The 15,921-nt window shown below is 43.7% G+C and overlaps 1 long non-coding RNA gene across 2 annotated transcripts; it reads left to right on the top strand.

Annotated features, from left to right (window-relative positions):
• The first annotated feature begins 3,515 nt into the window (after positions 1-3,515).
• Positions 3,516-13,853, top strand: LOC101685492. 2 transcript variants are annotated; one of them, XR_006601771.1, is made up of 4 exons: positions 3,516-3,642; positions 4,094-4,196; positions 5,001-5,094; positions 11,190-13,853. It is a non-coding gene; the product is annotated as an uncharacterized LOC101685492 (long non-coding RNA). The 2 variants fall into 2 exon arrangements; XR_001179222.2 differs by having other exon boundaries at positions 3,516-4,196.
• Positions 13,854-15,921: the final 2,068 nt, after the last annotated feature.

The raw sequence follows: 15,921 nt of genomic DNA, 5'->3' as shown, positions 1-15,921 counted from the left end.
TTGGAGAATGTGAGTTTTGGGCCCAGTGGTTCTTACCACTTTAGGAAACCAAGTATAATACTTGATGGGTATTTTCCAGGTTGTGAAGTTACAAGATGCTGGGAAGGAGGCCTTAGAATTGAGAGAACAAAGTAAAGAGAGAATGATGCTTCAGTATTTGACAGCATTATGAAATAGGGAGGGTTTGCCTTTGGGGCTCCCCCTCCCCCATCGCTATTTATTGCCTTCCGAATCCAAAGAGTAGACATTTAATGGCAGGATTCTGGGCACAGCAGTAGGTAATAGAAGCACTGTTTAGGGTGTTCAGTCTGCTTCTTTCTTATGAGCATAACTTCTGGCATTCCTGTGGGGCTGCCAAGTTCATCTTCCCATTCAGTAAAAGACTCAGTTTTTGTGGTTTTAGTCTTATTTTACAAAAGCACATCTGAAGGCTTAGAGAACCAAGCCGAGCCAAGGTAGGGGCTGACTGCATTGTCCTGTGACCTTCAGGTTATGCATTCCTGATTCTTTTTTTTTTCTTTTTTAAAGATAATATTTATTTGAGAGAGAGTGAGAGCCAGAGAGATTACAGAGGGAGAGGGAGAGGGAGAGGGAGAAGCAGACTTGCTTTTGAGCAGAGAGCCCTTCATGGGGCTTAATCCCAGGACCCTGAGATCATGACCGGAGCCCGAGGCGAGTGCTTAACTGACTGAGTGCTCCCATGCATTCCTCATTCTTGGGGAATACCATCACTCTTACTTTGTTCCTTTATTCCAGGTCATTGGGGATGTTTCTTTTATTTCTGGGGGAATATTTCTTTAAATGAAGCTTATTTAAGCAGATCATGTTTACAGTCAGTCTTTACTTCATTACCAGTTTTGACCTCATCTCATACTATCTTCTCCCCATTCATTCTGTTCCAGCCACCTGGCCTCCTTGATGTTCCTGGGGTGCACTAAGCAGGCTTTACCTTAGCCTTTACACTGGCTATTCCCTCTCTTCCCCATGACACCAGCATAGCTTATCACTCATCTCCCACAGCATCTGACTCAAAAGTCAACTCTTCAGACTCAACTTGCCTGATCACCCCCCCCCTTTTTTTTTAAAGATTTTATTTATTTATTTGAGAGAGAGAGAGAGAGTGAGAGAGAGCATGAGCGAGGAGAAGGTCAGAGGGAGAAGCAGACTCCCCATGGAGCTGGGAGCCCGATGTGGGATTCGATCCTGGGACTCCGGGATCATGACCTGAGCCGAAGGCAGTCGTCCAACCAACTGAGCCACCCAGGCGTCCCCTGATCACCCCTTTTAACGCTGGACCCTTTCCTCACTACTACTCCTTTCTCCCCCTTCCCTGTTGTATCCGCTATACTCAGAACAATGCCTGATGTAGAGAAGGTACTCCAAAATTTTTAATAAATTAATGAATTCAAGCAGCCTCAGGTTTTTTGTTTTTGTTTGTTTGTTTAGCAACCTCAGTTTTAATTAGATTTTCAGCAACCATTCAAAATTCTGAAGTGCCTGAGCCTTGGTGGCACTGTTCCTGCTGCTCAAACACTTCCCATCTTTATTCAGCTCCTTGTTGCTGGCCAGCTTGCGGTCAAGGCCTCCGGCTAACAGGGCCAAAGAGGAAGATGGCCTTCATCAACTGTAGTGAAAATGCTAGGAATGGCTGTGCATCTTGAATCAATTCTTTTCTACTTTCTTTTTTTCTTTAAAGATTTATTTACTTATTTGAGAGCGAGAGAGAGAACATAAGTAGGGAGGAGGGACAGAGGGAGAGGGAGAAGCAGACCCCTCCAATGCACAGGGAACCCTATGTGGGGCTCAATCCCAGGATCCTGAGATCATGACCTGAGCTGAAGGCAGACGCTTAGCTGACTGAGCCACCCAAGAGCCCCAATACTTTTCTATTTTAACTAATCCTCCTAAATCCCCTATTAGTCCGACTGAAGAGAACCAATAGCTCACAGTTGAGTTGGGTCTTCAATGTTGAGTCAACATTTAAGTCAACCTTCATTTTTATTAGTCTTTATTTTATGGTCAAGGGAGGGAGTTATGGAGCAGGAACCTTTGGGTCTAAATCCTTGTTCTGTCGTATATCAGCAGGCTCTCGGAGAAACGCCGTCACCGCTCCGTCCTCAGTCCCTCTTGGTGAAGGGAGGACGGTAACAGCTACGTCATGCGGCTGTGGTGAACATTAGCCCGGTTAATGTGTGTGAAGCACTTAGAAGCGTACGTGTTCCGCAAGTGTTAGCCATCTTCCGAGTCATCGGAGGAGAACACTGCCATCTTCCTGTTGAGCAGACGTGGAGGCAATGCAGCCCCTCCCTACCCCCCTGCCCTTCAGCTCTTAGCTAGCCACATCAGCTACAGGCCTCAGCTCTGGTGGGAATCATGATTTCCGGGGTCCTTTATCACTGTAGCGGAAGGAGGTGAGGAGACAGACATGCCCAATAAAAGCAGGTCACTGAAAACAACCCTCCGGCTAGCCTGGCTGGGTCCCCAGCAGTTAGGCCTGCCTGGGGCATCCCTACCCCCTGGTAGCCACTGCTCTTGGACTCCCCATGCCTGCTGGCTGGAGAAAAGTCCGCACTCAGTGCTCTTGCCAAGTGAGGGGAGAGAGGCAGGCTGGTGCGTGGCCCAGCCCCGGGACACAGGAGCCTGTTGCCCCAACTGAGATAATTTTCTTGTCACAGGGCCTGATAGCCTCACTCGAAGTCATCTTCAAACTGGTGTTCTGAAACAGGGCCAAGTCCCCAAGCCTGAATTTCCAGGCTGGGAAGCTGGTGTTCCCTAAAATGCACCTTTCTAAGAAAAAGGAAAAAACTTAATACAGCTGTACAGTTTGCCAGGGAGAATTAAGTGTCAGTATCTTTTTTTTCTAATTTTTTTTTTTTTTGAATTGGCTATTTGGATGTAGACAGGGAGCTTCAGAGTCTTTTGCAAAAACAGGAAGAAAAAAAAAAAGGAAAAAGAAATCCCCTACCTCCCTGGGGAGACATTTGAGGGATCGTCCAGCCTGAGGGAAGTTTGAATGCCAAGAAAGCCGTGTTCTGAGAATGTGGGCACGGTGGGCAAGATCTGGGCAGCTGCGCCGCTACTGATCAGCTTTCTATTCAAACCCACTCTGGCAGAGGGGAAATGTTCTTTCTTTTTTCTTTCATCACTTTCTTTTAAAGGAAAGGGGAAGAAAAAAAAAAAAAACCCAAACCAAGAAACAAATCCCACCGTGAGAGATCCAGAGACCTCCCGACGTCACTCGAGAGGGGAGACCTAGGTCATAATCAAAAGTTGGTTTCTGGGGACCCTCCCCACCCCGGCCTCCCCTCCCTCCTCCCCCACCCCCACCCTACAATCAAAGCTTTGCTCTAAAAGGCAGCTCAGACAATGGATCAGATGCCAACCATGTGAAGTGCCCAGAGGCAACTCCAAAACACCCGGCCCACCAGCGGGTAGAGGCTGCCAAGGAGCCAGATGCTGTAGCTTTAAAAATATCTTCAGCTGCTTGGCATGTGCAGTTGCAGGCTGGTGCCTGGGAGAAGGAGCAGGCCAGGTCTGGGACAGCCAGGCCGGCCGGCGGCAGCAACCCGCCTGTATGTAATGGAGAGCGCCTCTAGCCACAGGGCTGCCCATTTGGCCTTGTTAAATCACCCCCAGCATATGGTGAGAGACATCTGCCCAGGATTTGGACCTCACAGACTGGAAGAGGAGGGCTCCGCACAGACACTTTGAGGCTGGAGAGGGTGGAGGCAGCTGGGAAGGCGATTCTAGGGCAAGGGCCTCACTTCTCTGAGGAGCCGGGATTCTGAGAAAGAAGGGACTGGCTCAAGGTCATGCAGTAGCCTACGGTTAGATCTGTAGGGGACAATTCATTTCGGTTCTTTGAGCCTCTGTTTATTTATCTGTGAAGTGGGGTGGACAAATAACTTACAGCCTGGATCTGAGGGTTCGATGAGATCATGTAAGGGAATGGGCCCTGCTCAGTGCATTTTAGTCGAACGTATTTCTCGGTGTTCAGGGTATAAGGGTCAAAGGCAGCCACTGACAGTGTTACATTTTCAAGAGGCTTCAGAAAAGATCCAATACCTTCCCAAATCCTGCTCCTGCTGCTTAGGGCTGGAGGGAACTGCATTCTTCTGGCCGCTGTTTGAGTCCAATTACAATGCAGCCTCACTTGCAATGGATAAAAATGTGAATCGTGGAAGGCTGACTTCTAGGTAAGTTTCCTTTTTTAGGGGCAGTGGTGAGTTTCAGTGCACGCTTTGTGGGAAGCCTTAGAAACTAGGAAAACTATGAGGGGAGCCAACACCTTCCCTGGAAAGTCGCCCTTAGCCTCTCGGAGCCATTTAACTTCCCTCTACCTCAAACCTCAACTTCAAAATGGAAATTATGGTTTTGTTTTTTCTTTTTGGTGATTATCTTTGCACCGCTACCCTCCCATTAAAAAAAGCCACCAGGAAGTAAATTCTTAAGGAGGGCAATGGCCCAGGCTGGAATGTAGTGGGAAAATATACCCCAAAGTGGCATTAAACTAGGAGAAATTCACACAAAAACCCTTGTGGACTTTGGCTCTGTGTGGTATTATGAGGTACAACACTCTTCCCTGCTCTTGCATACAAACACTTCATAAATACCTCTGGAGAATATGACCTAGCCCTGGAAGTATCCGGAATTCCTCCCATATCAAGTCTAAAGACTTTCCAATACAGTGATATTATTACTCTTTCTTCACAACCGGGAATATTTGTGATGGCTTTACCAGTCTTTATCTTCACCTGTCTCCAATCCCAACAGCTTCTAATTCCCATTAGAGAGACCAGTGTTTCCAGGTTCCACTGTAGATGAGGGACATATGGTAAATTTTGTTTAAGGATGGGTCATAAGACCTATATGGATCCAGAGGGACCCTTTGTTTTTTTTGGTTTGGCTTTATTTTGTTTTTTTCCTTGGGGGGGTGGATTCTGGGACTCTTCCTTGTTCTGTATGAATGGTGAAGTAACTCAGAAATATCCCTGCCTTAGGATTCCGAAAAAGGCAAAATGGAGAAACTGGGCCACTCCGTGTTGCTGGATCAAGCCATAACTGAAGACAGTGCTACCTTTGGACTTTTTACTTGTAAGAGCATTTTATAATTTACATATATTTCACTTATATGTATAATATGCATATTATATTTGTAATTTAATCCTGTTGGAGTCGTGTTTTCCATAATGAGCATGTGAAAATATCCAGATGTGTTCAGGAAGCCCTAAGAGGTTATTGACATTCAGCCCTGGCTTATCTTTAGATTGTCAATTAAGACTTAAAGTCTTATTGGTTTGTCACATATGTTACATGGCAAAGTCATTAGAGCTACTGGCTGAGTGTGCGGATCTTGTTCTTGGAGTATGAATAAGATGGTCTTCTTAGATTGGGATGAGGATAAGTGGGGGCAAGTCCTCATCTGCCACCAAAAATGGTCTTCTGGTCCTTCATTTTTCCACTTGGACTGACAAGTGGGTTGTATTACATTAGGATTTGGCAAACTTCACTCATTTATATATTATTAAAATTTTTTCTGTATTCTCCTGTGTTACTATTTACTTCATATTTTTCTTTAAATTAACCCATTTCCTTCATTTTATAAATCATTTAGGAGTAAGATAAAATGTGTATTATTAAAAAATGGAAAAGCCAATGTTTAATACATGTATACATAAGTACATAGTTATTAACATTAAAAAAATGCTTGTGTACCACTTAAAATTACCTTGCATCTGATCCACTGGGAAAGTCTAGGAGTCAATCGATGTTTTTCTAACTGTGTTTTTATGGGCTAGCTTATTTAAGTTTAAATTATTTGCAGTGTTACATGCGAATTTAATTTTGTAACACATTTTTAACTATTTTGATAATTGAGATAAAAATCCATGATCTACTTAAGTATATGTGTATACATATTATATTTATTTATTTATTTTTAAAAAATCTTATTTGAGAGAGAGAGAGAGAGAACATGAGCAGCAGGGGGAGAAGGAGTAGCAGACTCACTGCTGAGCAGGGAGTCTTATGTGGGGCTTGATCTCAAGAACCTTAGATCATGATCTGAGCTTAAGTTAGATGCTTAACTAACTGAGCCACCCAGGTGCCCTTACATATTACATTTAGAGACCACGATCATAATTATTTGTGCTGATAGGTTACTAATTTTTGTATGAACTCAGAAGAAAACTTAAACAATATCTATGGATGTATATTAATTTTATTTCAAAAATAATTCTCATCAAAATTTTAATACAGAAAACCAATCACAATAGGGTAACAATCTCAATAACCACAGAATCTCTTTGATGTTAAAAAAGTAAGAATACGGGGCACCTGGGTGGCTCAGTGGGTTAAGCCTCTACCTTCGGCTCAGGTCATGATCTCAGGGTCCTGGGATCGAGCCTCACATCGGGTCTTTGCTCAGCAGGGAGCCTGCTTCCCCTCTTTCTCTGCCTGCCTCTCTGCCTACTTGTGATCTTTCTCTCTGTCAAATAAATAAATAAAATCTTTTTAAAAAAAAAAGTAATAATACGTGTTTGTATATACATTCTAAATTCTTATAAATATGTCACTGATTAGGACTACCATAGCTCTGCAGGGGTCTTTCTGGAATTAGGATTTTTAACCTGAAATTGTATAAGTGAGTCACAGGTACCCCAGATAAATGTCAAGTTAACATCAGATCAGTTGTTTTGGCCAGTCCTTTTACCAAACTGTAACATTCTAATGGAGAAACTTCAGACATGCTAATCTCCATGATTCACATTATGGACCACTTTAGAGTTAGTGTAAATTTCCTCCTGTCTGATTTTCATATTTATGTCAAAGAATACAGAGAACCTTCGTTAAGTGTTGTTACTGATTCAACTCTGAAACTGAAATGTCTCGCTATCCTGCCTTGAAGCTTCTGGCCCAGATTAAATGAAGAGTATCTTGAGATTGTGAGTCAAGCTGTTAAGAAAAAACAAACAAACAAAAAGCCCACAGATGTTACCACTTTCACTACTTATCAGTGCAATCACAATTTTCGTAAGGCCACGTCTGCAAAACAAAACACCGAAAGAAAGAAGATACTGGGGCTGTGACTGCAAACATCACCTATCACTCCAGTATTAAATGTTGGGGGTGAATCTGAAGAAACTCATTGCTCTTTATGGTGGAACTTGAAGAAGTTAATATTATCAGTTCGAAATTATAAAACAACATTTTCTCAGTATGATACCAGTATATATGTCCACACACGTAAACCCACATCCACACGTCCACATTCAACTATTCTGAAAGCCACGTGATCTTTAAGATGTTTCCTCTTGGGCAGAGAAACCTCAAAACTGCGGCTGGGAAAAAGAATACAAAAATGTCAGGTAACATTTATACAGTGCTTTTCTGAGGCACAAAGTGCTTTCGCTCCAAGGACGACTATGAATCTCAACCTTGAACCTTAGTCTTACTTTTTCTGCAAAGCTTCCCCTCCTTGCCCCCCAAGGCAGCATTGCATGACACGGCATTTTGGAATTGTTACTTTGCACGGTTGTCTCTGCCCCAGGACTGTGAACGCCTCATAGGAACAGACATTGCTGTGTTTTCTGTGCCTAGTCTTGTGTGGAGTATCTGCTTAAGAAATGTTCCAAAGCTCCAATGAATGAATGGTTTTATGGGATCCAATAGAAAAACCGAGCCCTGGATGATTAAGTTCTATTTTTTTTTTTTTTCTCATCAGCTCAGCACATGTCTTCCCCATCAGGAATATTTATTAAGTAACAGCATATGTTGTCCTCATGAAAGAATATTTATTAAGCAACAAATTTGCACATAAAATTTGGCAACGTACCACTCATTCTGACATCCATCCTCTCCTCTCAGTCCTGACTATCCAAGTTCATGTCCTTAAAAGCTTTCCTCGGTTTTTTTCGTTGAACTCTTATCAGTACACATCTGACCCATCCCTACCTCTGTGCCTCTGTGCATGTGTTTCTCTCCACCTGGAACACCTTTCCTCATCATTTCTGGATGGTCATTATTACCTGCACTTGAATCCTTTCTCATGGTCTCTTCTGGCCCAGCCTATGCTGGAGGTTATGGAATTCAGATATGCCATTTCCTGAAGCTCTCCAAGGGAACAGATCACTCTATTACCACGTAATAGTCACTTAGAAACAGGCCTTCTTTCCTCTTCTGGATTTTGCTCTCCGTGGGGGAAGAATTTGCACCAAATTATTTTTGTGTTTATCAGAATACCCAAAGCCTATAGTGGATGCTGGAAAAATATTTGGTGGAAGAATAGTGTGTCTGGTCCCTGTGGTTCATTCTGCCTCTCTCTGAAACAACTGATAAGACTGTCACCATCAGATTTACACTAGAATCCTGGAATCTTGAATCACATGTACTCACTCCCACGAAGAACACAAAAGGAAATTATTCCTGCTTTTCGTTGATTCTTACTTACGTGTTACTGGCTGCCTACCCCTGTGGGGGTTACTCAGTTTTTCTAATTCCCCAGCTTTTCTTCCCTAATCATGGCTCATAGCATATAGCTGAAGAGTGAAATGAACTCCTATATGTAGAGGGCCTGGCACATGGCAAAGCTTGACTAATATTACTATTATTATTACTATTACTATTATTATCCTCTATTATTAAAACCGTGGTTGTTGTTATTGCCAAAAGATGCTATAGAAAAAATCTGGGAAAATTGGAAATTACAGGCACGTGACTAGAGAGAGGAAGGTTAAAGCCGCTTTGTAGCTGACAGAACCAGTCTCTTCCAACGGAGACCTCCCTGAGAGTAGGTTCTGCGTCTTTTCTGTCTTGGCATCCCTAGCACTTACCAGAACGCTTTGTACAAAAAAGGGATGTATTGGAAGCTTTCTGATGGGACCACATGCATCTTTTGATTATGTGAACAATAACTTTGGTATAGTGAACGTTCGCGGGGTGACAGGCAGTGGTCCAGATTCTTTACAAACTGTCTCATGTGTTCCACACAACCCTCCTGCTGGAATGAGCTACCCTACTACTTTGTGGCAGAGGCCACAGAACTTGTCTGTGTTTGCACAGTGAGTCGGTGGCAGGGCCCTGATGAAGATGCAGGTCTATCTGATTGTAAAGCCCACTGCCCAACCCACGGCGATGCACACTGCAAGGTTGCCCCACAGTATTAGAAGGTTCATGGAATATTCCAGGCTCCGAGCAAAGGAGGTGACAGTCTGGATGATGGGAGACAGAGAAGGAAGCTGCAGTCCATTGCCTTTAGGGACTGATTTCCTTGGAGAGGGACCTGAGGGGGTGAGGCAGGCGGAGGAAAACTGGAGATCACAAAGAGAATTCCCCATCCAGGCCAGCTAGGGAGCCAGGCTGCTCTGTTTCTTTCACAGCGCATTTCCCCCAAACCGGGGCTGCTCCCCCCCGCCTCCTGTTTCCCTCAGAGATTTCCTGACAGGCCCCCGATCAAGGTCAGCAGTGGCCCACTGCAAGGCAGGCCCAGGCACACGCGCTTGGTAACAGCAGTGCTAATGGGAACTTGGCCCTGCCCCAGGCGGGTATGGAAAGCGGCTGTTGGCTCTTGTAAAAAATCCTTGGTCCAGGCTGGTTTTTCCACAAAGAGAAATTCACCGCCCTGAAGAAATGCTATCGCCTGTTCCTGGTGCCAAACTCGAGGAAAATCAAGTCGTGAGACTCTCTCTTCTGCCTGGCTGAAATGACAGATAGCGAAAGAGCTTTCAGTTTCCTCTCCCCCAAAAAAGTCTGCCAGAGATATAAATATTTAAAAACAGGAGCTAGACTGAGAGGGTTAGCTTTCCCCGTGTCTTCTTTGGCAAGCGTTCTATCCACCCACCAGATATCATTTTATTCTGTGTAATGGAATGGCAGTTCTGGGTCGCACAGCCCAACTTCTGACACACTGCGTGGAAAAAAAAAAAAAAAGACTGTGACCCTTGTAAACTATTTTTGTCGTTGGAAACAGATACAGACCCAGGTTGTGAATGCCAGATTGAACATAGCTATGAGCGGTTTCAGTGGTGGGTTTTTTTTTTTTCTTTTTCCTGCTGTTCCTTATTTTCATCTCCTGCTAAGAGGTCCCCTCTCTCATTTTTGTCCAGTAGGATAACGCCTCTTTTCCCGGTACCCAGGATTTATTTATTTATTTACGTAGCTGTTCTCATCTCAAATTGGTTAAACAAAGTGCAGGTCTGTAATAACCGTGTTCTCTGAATTTCTTTGTTTCTCTCACATGGCCATCCCTGAAACTCTAACAGATACAGGAGACCATTCAAAGTTATTCATTCTCTTTTTCCTGTAGAGACATGGGTGCAAATCTCCATGATATTAAAGAGGTTTAAATCATCGCCGGTGACCTTCACGAATCTCGGTCTTTATACTTTTAGGTGGATTAGAGGAAACTAATGAGGATTTTGAAACAAGCTTTGGACTAAAACTCTCATCATGCAAATCCATTGAAAAAACCCATAACTTGCAAGCACAATTAACCCGATCCCTAGCTCTCACGGTGCCGTCTCTGATTCATTATATTTCCTCTTATTTTACTTTCTTCATAAAACGATAATAACAACCAGTGCCACGGGTATGTTTCTCTGTCATCAGATTCCATGGTCCTGTTCTTTCTTTTTCTTCTTCTTTTTTTTTTTTTTTTTTTTGGTTCTAAATTGCTCTGTCCTCAGAGTCCTTTTTAATATGGTTTAGGACTCACAAGAGTTAATAGGCAAGGGTGGGGGGAGGAACCCACTTGTTTTAAGCCTGGAGCCTGTCACCTTTTCTTGGCAATTACACTGCTAATGGCTGGATCCCAAGCAAAGTGGCAAAGAATATCTCTTCTCACGTTCCCAACTCACAGTGCATTCCCAAATACCAGATGGTGTTTTTGGAATCCATTTCACTATGTTTGATATGACAATACTTTTGTATAATGTTAAATTATATATAACTATTGCAAATAGCTGAGATCAGAACAACCAAGAAGCGGAAAATTAGACACAAGAAGGAAAGATAGAAACTAAAGACTGTGGACTTTCATCTGCCCCCATTGTGTCCTGTTTCCCTTAGATTTTCTTTTAATCTGAAGAGGATTGGCAGGCGGAGGCTGGGTGCGGGGCGACAAGGAGGGGGGGGTGCTGGAGAAGCGTGGGGGGTGGGGAGGAGCAAAAAGTAAAGCCTCTGTGTTGTTGCAGGGAAATTACATCAAATTGGGATCCTCTCGCTGCTAGAGTTTGGTACACATCATGAAAAACTTGCCAGACGTTTCGAGAGCAGCGTCATCTCATTTCAATGGCCAAAAACCTCAAAATAAGCCAAAGAAGACTGATAAGGCCTCATGCTCAACCCCTTTGGAAGCTGTATGGTGTTTTTATTCTGCTGGGAGGGACAAGCAAATGAATTACCAGATCTTAAAACCTCAGTCACTGCCTTAGGAGCCATTAGAAGGACAGCGAGAGAGAAAACAAACACGGACTCAAGACGGTACAAAGGAATTCGACACAAACAGTTGAGAGGCTTTTCTGAATTTGGGGGCACACGGGTAGATGGTTGTGATTTCTAAAGCAGCAGCTAGAACTGGACCCTAGGAATTAAAAAAAAAAAAAAAAACTCAAAGAATCCACCCTTGAAAAACCTGGGTAACACCAATGGAGCCGTATTGCCACCCCAGATGGCCAAATGGGGTAAACATATCACTTTAATTTAAATTTTCTGGCTATTTGACAATAGGCAACCTCTGGTCCTTTCCCAACCTTCAGACACTGCTGATCTCCCCATTGAGGACCTATTGACTTCAGCCCAGAGCGAATGCATTACAGCCAAGTGATAAATTGCTTAAAATTATTCTTCAATGAAAACGCTGGAAACCTCCGATGTGGCTTTTTGAATGGAGGGTGGGCAGGACAATTTCCAAACTGTCCGGATCAGAGATGCTTTCAGCCGATTGATTCTTTCTTCAGCAGCTACGTTGCTAACCTGCAGAGCCCATGGTCCGCATGGCACTGAGGGCTTACCCAATTCATGCTGCTAAAGAAGGGTTTTTCCCTACCGCCAGTCCTTGCTCCGGGCTACCCTTCTCTCAACGACCACTCCCTCCCCCACTACCTCCCCCTCCACGCTCCCCCACCCACCATATAGCCAAATCGTGCTCCCTCCCCGGAAAGCTCCTACAGCTCCAGTGACTACTACATAATTAACAATAACTTGTAGTAATGCAATTTAAGAGTCCTTTTAATGGGCAGCGATGGTAGAATGTATAGCCCATCTTTCTTTGTCATCTGAGAAAAGCGGCCCCATGCAGAGCTGCTGGTTGCTGAGTGAGGCTTTGTTGTCTGCACCAGACACAGTACCAGCTGCACTGGCAGGTAGCCGAAGTGCAAGCAGATAGCTGCCAAACTATGCTATACAAAGGGAGCCGTGCCAGAGAGAAAGGGACCTTAGCAGGCGATGACCTTTGACCCCCAAGCCAGCATGGATCCCATATTCATCCCTTCCAGACAATTGCATCTTTCATTCCACCACAAACTATGATTAGAAAGGGGCCATTTGTGATGGGGAGGGGGTCGGTTAGCTTATAAGTTCCCAGCAATGGGGCTATTGCTTTTTTCTTCTATTTTAATGGTGACAATATTTTCCTTAAAACGGGGTAGGAGGAGATGAGCAATTAAACTAGGGAAAATTATAAAAGCAAAACAGTCACCCAGCCAATGGCGTGGGGCAAGGACTCAAAGAAAGTGAAAAGCGTGGAGACAATGACCATATGGCATTTAAAAAGTCAAACGGAAATTGAACTCTCACCTGATCACGGGGAAGCTTCCCACAAGCGGACTGCTGGAAGGGTGCGTTTTTAGGGAAATTGCTAACTTACTCAACACTGCTATATAATACTTCTTTCATCCCACCAGGAACGCTTTTGTTTGGTCAACTTAGATTAATGAGAAACTAACAGCTTGTATTTGAATATGTCCTAGCAAGTCCATTTTGTTCTTCTTTGAAAAACACCAGTGATCTCTGGAAAATGGCTTTTATTTTGTGTTTTAAAGCCATTCTATCTACATCAGGACTTATGAAAAGAAGCCCAAAGCCTCAAGTGAGGACCCACCTCAAAGTCAAGGCAGCCTTTCGGTCCCTACCTCGGAGCCATTCTGTCTGGTGGGCAGAGAAATCAGTTGTCAGCCTTACACAGCCTGAGTGTGCCTAGGAAACGTTCTCAAAGCTGCTGGAACGTAATGAACCGGAGTTTCAAATTCTACGTCTTTCCATAAAAGGAAAAAAAAGAAAAAAAAAAAAAAGAAGCCTGTGATGTGCATTGGGGGGTCCACTCTGAGAGCTTTCTCAGTGGCACAGAAGTTTCTGGAACAGGCCCCATTTGCTCTGTCTTCCCACTGAAGGCATGGATCCTTGGAGGCAGGGGAAACCACTGATACCTGCGGGCCAGCCTGAGGAGCCGCACCTGACTTCAGGCTTCCACGTGAAGCCGTCTGTTCTTTATTTTCCCTCTGTATGAAGCTAATGGAATTTGCAGTTGATTAACCTCAAACCTGGAGAAGGGATCTAGTCTGGGATTGCAGCCGGCAGGGCTAAGGGGACGGTGACTTGTACTTCTTAAGTGACTCAGACAGCAACAAGTTTTCTCCCACCAAAGCAGAGGCCCAGAGGAATGGATATGCAAGGGAGAGTTCCCTGGGTCCAAACAGCCAGCAGGCATGGAGGCAGATTGTGGTTGGGATCTGGGCTCCCAAAATAAAGCGCTGGCGTCTACATGACAAATTAACCCGGGAACCTGAATCTTTTTCCTTTTTTTTTTTAAGGTTTCATTTATTTACTTGTGAGAGAGAGATGGAGAGAGAGAGAGAGAATGAGCAGTGGGGAAGAGCAGTGGGAGGGAGGGAGAAAGAGGGAGAGAGAGAAGCAGACTCACCACTGAGCAGGGAGCCTGCCCAATGTGGGGCTTGATCCCAGGACCCTGGGATCATGCTCTGAGCTGAAGGCAGATGCTTAACTGAATGAGCCACCCAAGAGCCCCCTGAATCTTCTAAAAAAAAAAAAAAAAGTCCCAAACACATGGAGGCTTTACCCTGTGGAGAGGCAGCAGTATGGTGGATAAAGCATGGACGGCAGAGTTAGATTGCCTGCCTTCGGATCCTGGCTCCGCTACTTAGCAGCTGGTTGACTTTGAGTAAGTTACTGAACTTCTCTGGGTCTTAGTCTCCTCATCTGTCACCTGGAATTGTTGACTGCAATGAAGACTAATGAATTAATATTTGTAAGGTACTTAAGAATCATGCCCGGCCCATCGTAAGCTTATATTGTAAAGATACGTGGATTTTTTTTTTTCTCCAGGAAAATGTGCCCACACCTATTTTTCCTGTCAGTCATACTCTGATTCAAGAAAAATGCGGTATGACTTCACTAGCTTCTAAAGACAAAAGACAATAGCGTAGTGTATCCTGATACTCGGCTCAGCTAAAAAAATTTTTTTTACAAAACTAACTCTCATGTTTAAAATAGTTGTGAGAGAAAGTAAAGGACATAGGTTTAAAATTAAAAAAAAAGATGTCGGGTACTTTCTTATTGTTCTGCATCAGACAGTAAAGGTTGCTGCTGAATTTTCCGAGGGGAAGCTTCCACATATGGTATATTTAGTGCATGAAATGTGGCAGTTGGATTCCTGTGTGTGTTTTTTTTTTTTTTTAAATTGTCATATAAACAAATAATTCCAAACATATTTCTTCTTCGTGGATTTGTTTCTATTTTGCAAATTGTTTCAGGCATCAATAAACAGGATTACACAAATGTGCATACAACTGTAAAACTCATTTAGTTTAGCAAGTGCTTCTCACATATTCATTTACTCAACAATGCTACTTTCAAGTCATGTCAACATTACTCCATTGCTGCCTCATGACTAATACAGTGTTACTTAAACCCATTTCACATCTTCCATCCCAGGAACACCACCAACCTTTTTGGTCTGGATCACCTGGTTTCTAATTAAAAAAATCCAACTGAGAAAGAGGTCTTCTGCTGGGTGTAGGTTCTTCCCCAGCACACTTGTGGGTCCCCGGCAAGGCTTTAAAATATAAGATCACTAACGTGGAGGCTCATTATAGGAGAAAAGCAAAAACTGAAAAGCACATTAGACCAATTAAGAGGCTGTGAGCGAGAGGCATATGGGTATCGAATAGTGCGATGGTTTCATTGTCCGCTTTTTATCAAGGAGGGTGAAAAGAATTTTTCACTTGTAACTGAATACTTTGCCAATTTCAGAATGTTCAGAATAGATCAGCAATATCCATGGATGCTAGAAACGCAACTGAAGCCCCATACCCTGAGCCTCATAACAGGGGAATCTGCTATTTAGTATGTCAGAGATTTCGAAACGTGCAGCCACTCTAACCACAGCAAACAGGAAAACAATACCCGTTATTCACTCAATTTTCTTGAGCTAAAAAAGGCGAATGATAACAACATATGCTCTAAATGTGACCCATGCAGTTTAGCTTAAAGGCAAAATAAGATAAAAGTCAGCATTGCACACAGAGTTTAAACAGAAACATACGTATCTATACACTTCCTTTCCCTCTCCATATGTTACCCTGTGGTGGAGATTATAATACTGTGCATCACACCTTTCACTCAAGGATCTCAAGCCCCTCTCAGAAATGAACACAAACCCGTTCGCCAGCCCTGGGAAGCAGGTGGTGAGTATTATTATTACCATTTTACAAATGGAGACACTCAGTGTTCCCAACTCCTAGTTGATTGAACTCAAGGCAGGCACTCTCTGGGTGTGTGTGTGTGTGTGGGGGGGTGTTCTCTCTCTCTCTCTTTTAAAAAATTTTATTTTAGGGGCACCTGGGTGTCTCAGTGGGGTAAGCCTCTCAGTGTCCTGGGATCAAGCCCTGCATCAGGCTCTCTGCTCAG

The sequence above is a fragment of the Mustela putorius genome, unplaced genomic scaffold, assembly GCF_011764305.1.
Source record: "Mustela putorius furo isolate JIRA1106 unplaced genomic scaffold, ASM1176430v1.1 tig00003853_pilon_pilon_pilon, whole genome shotgun sequence".
In the NCBI taxonomy this organism is placed as follows: Eukaryota; Metazoa; Chordata; class Mammalia; order Carnivora; family Mustelidae; genus Mustela; species Mustela putorius.
Note: the sequence above shows the minus strand (reverse complement) of the source record. Positions and strands in the feature narration are given on the sequence as shown.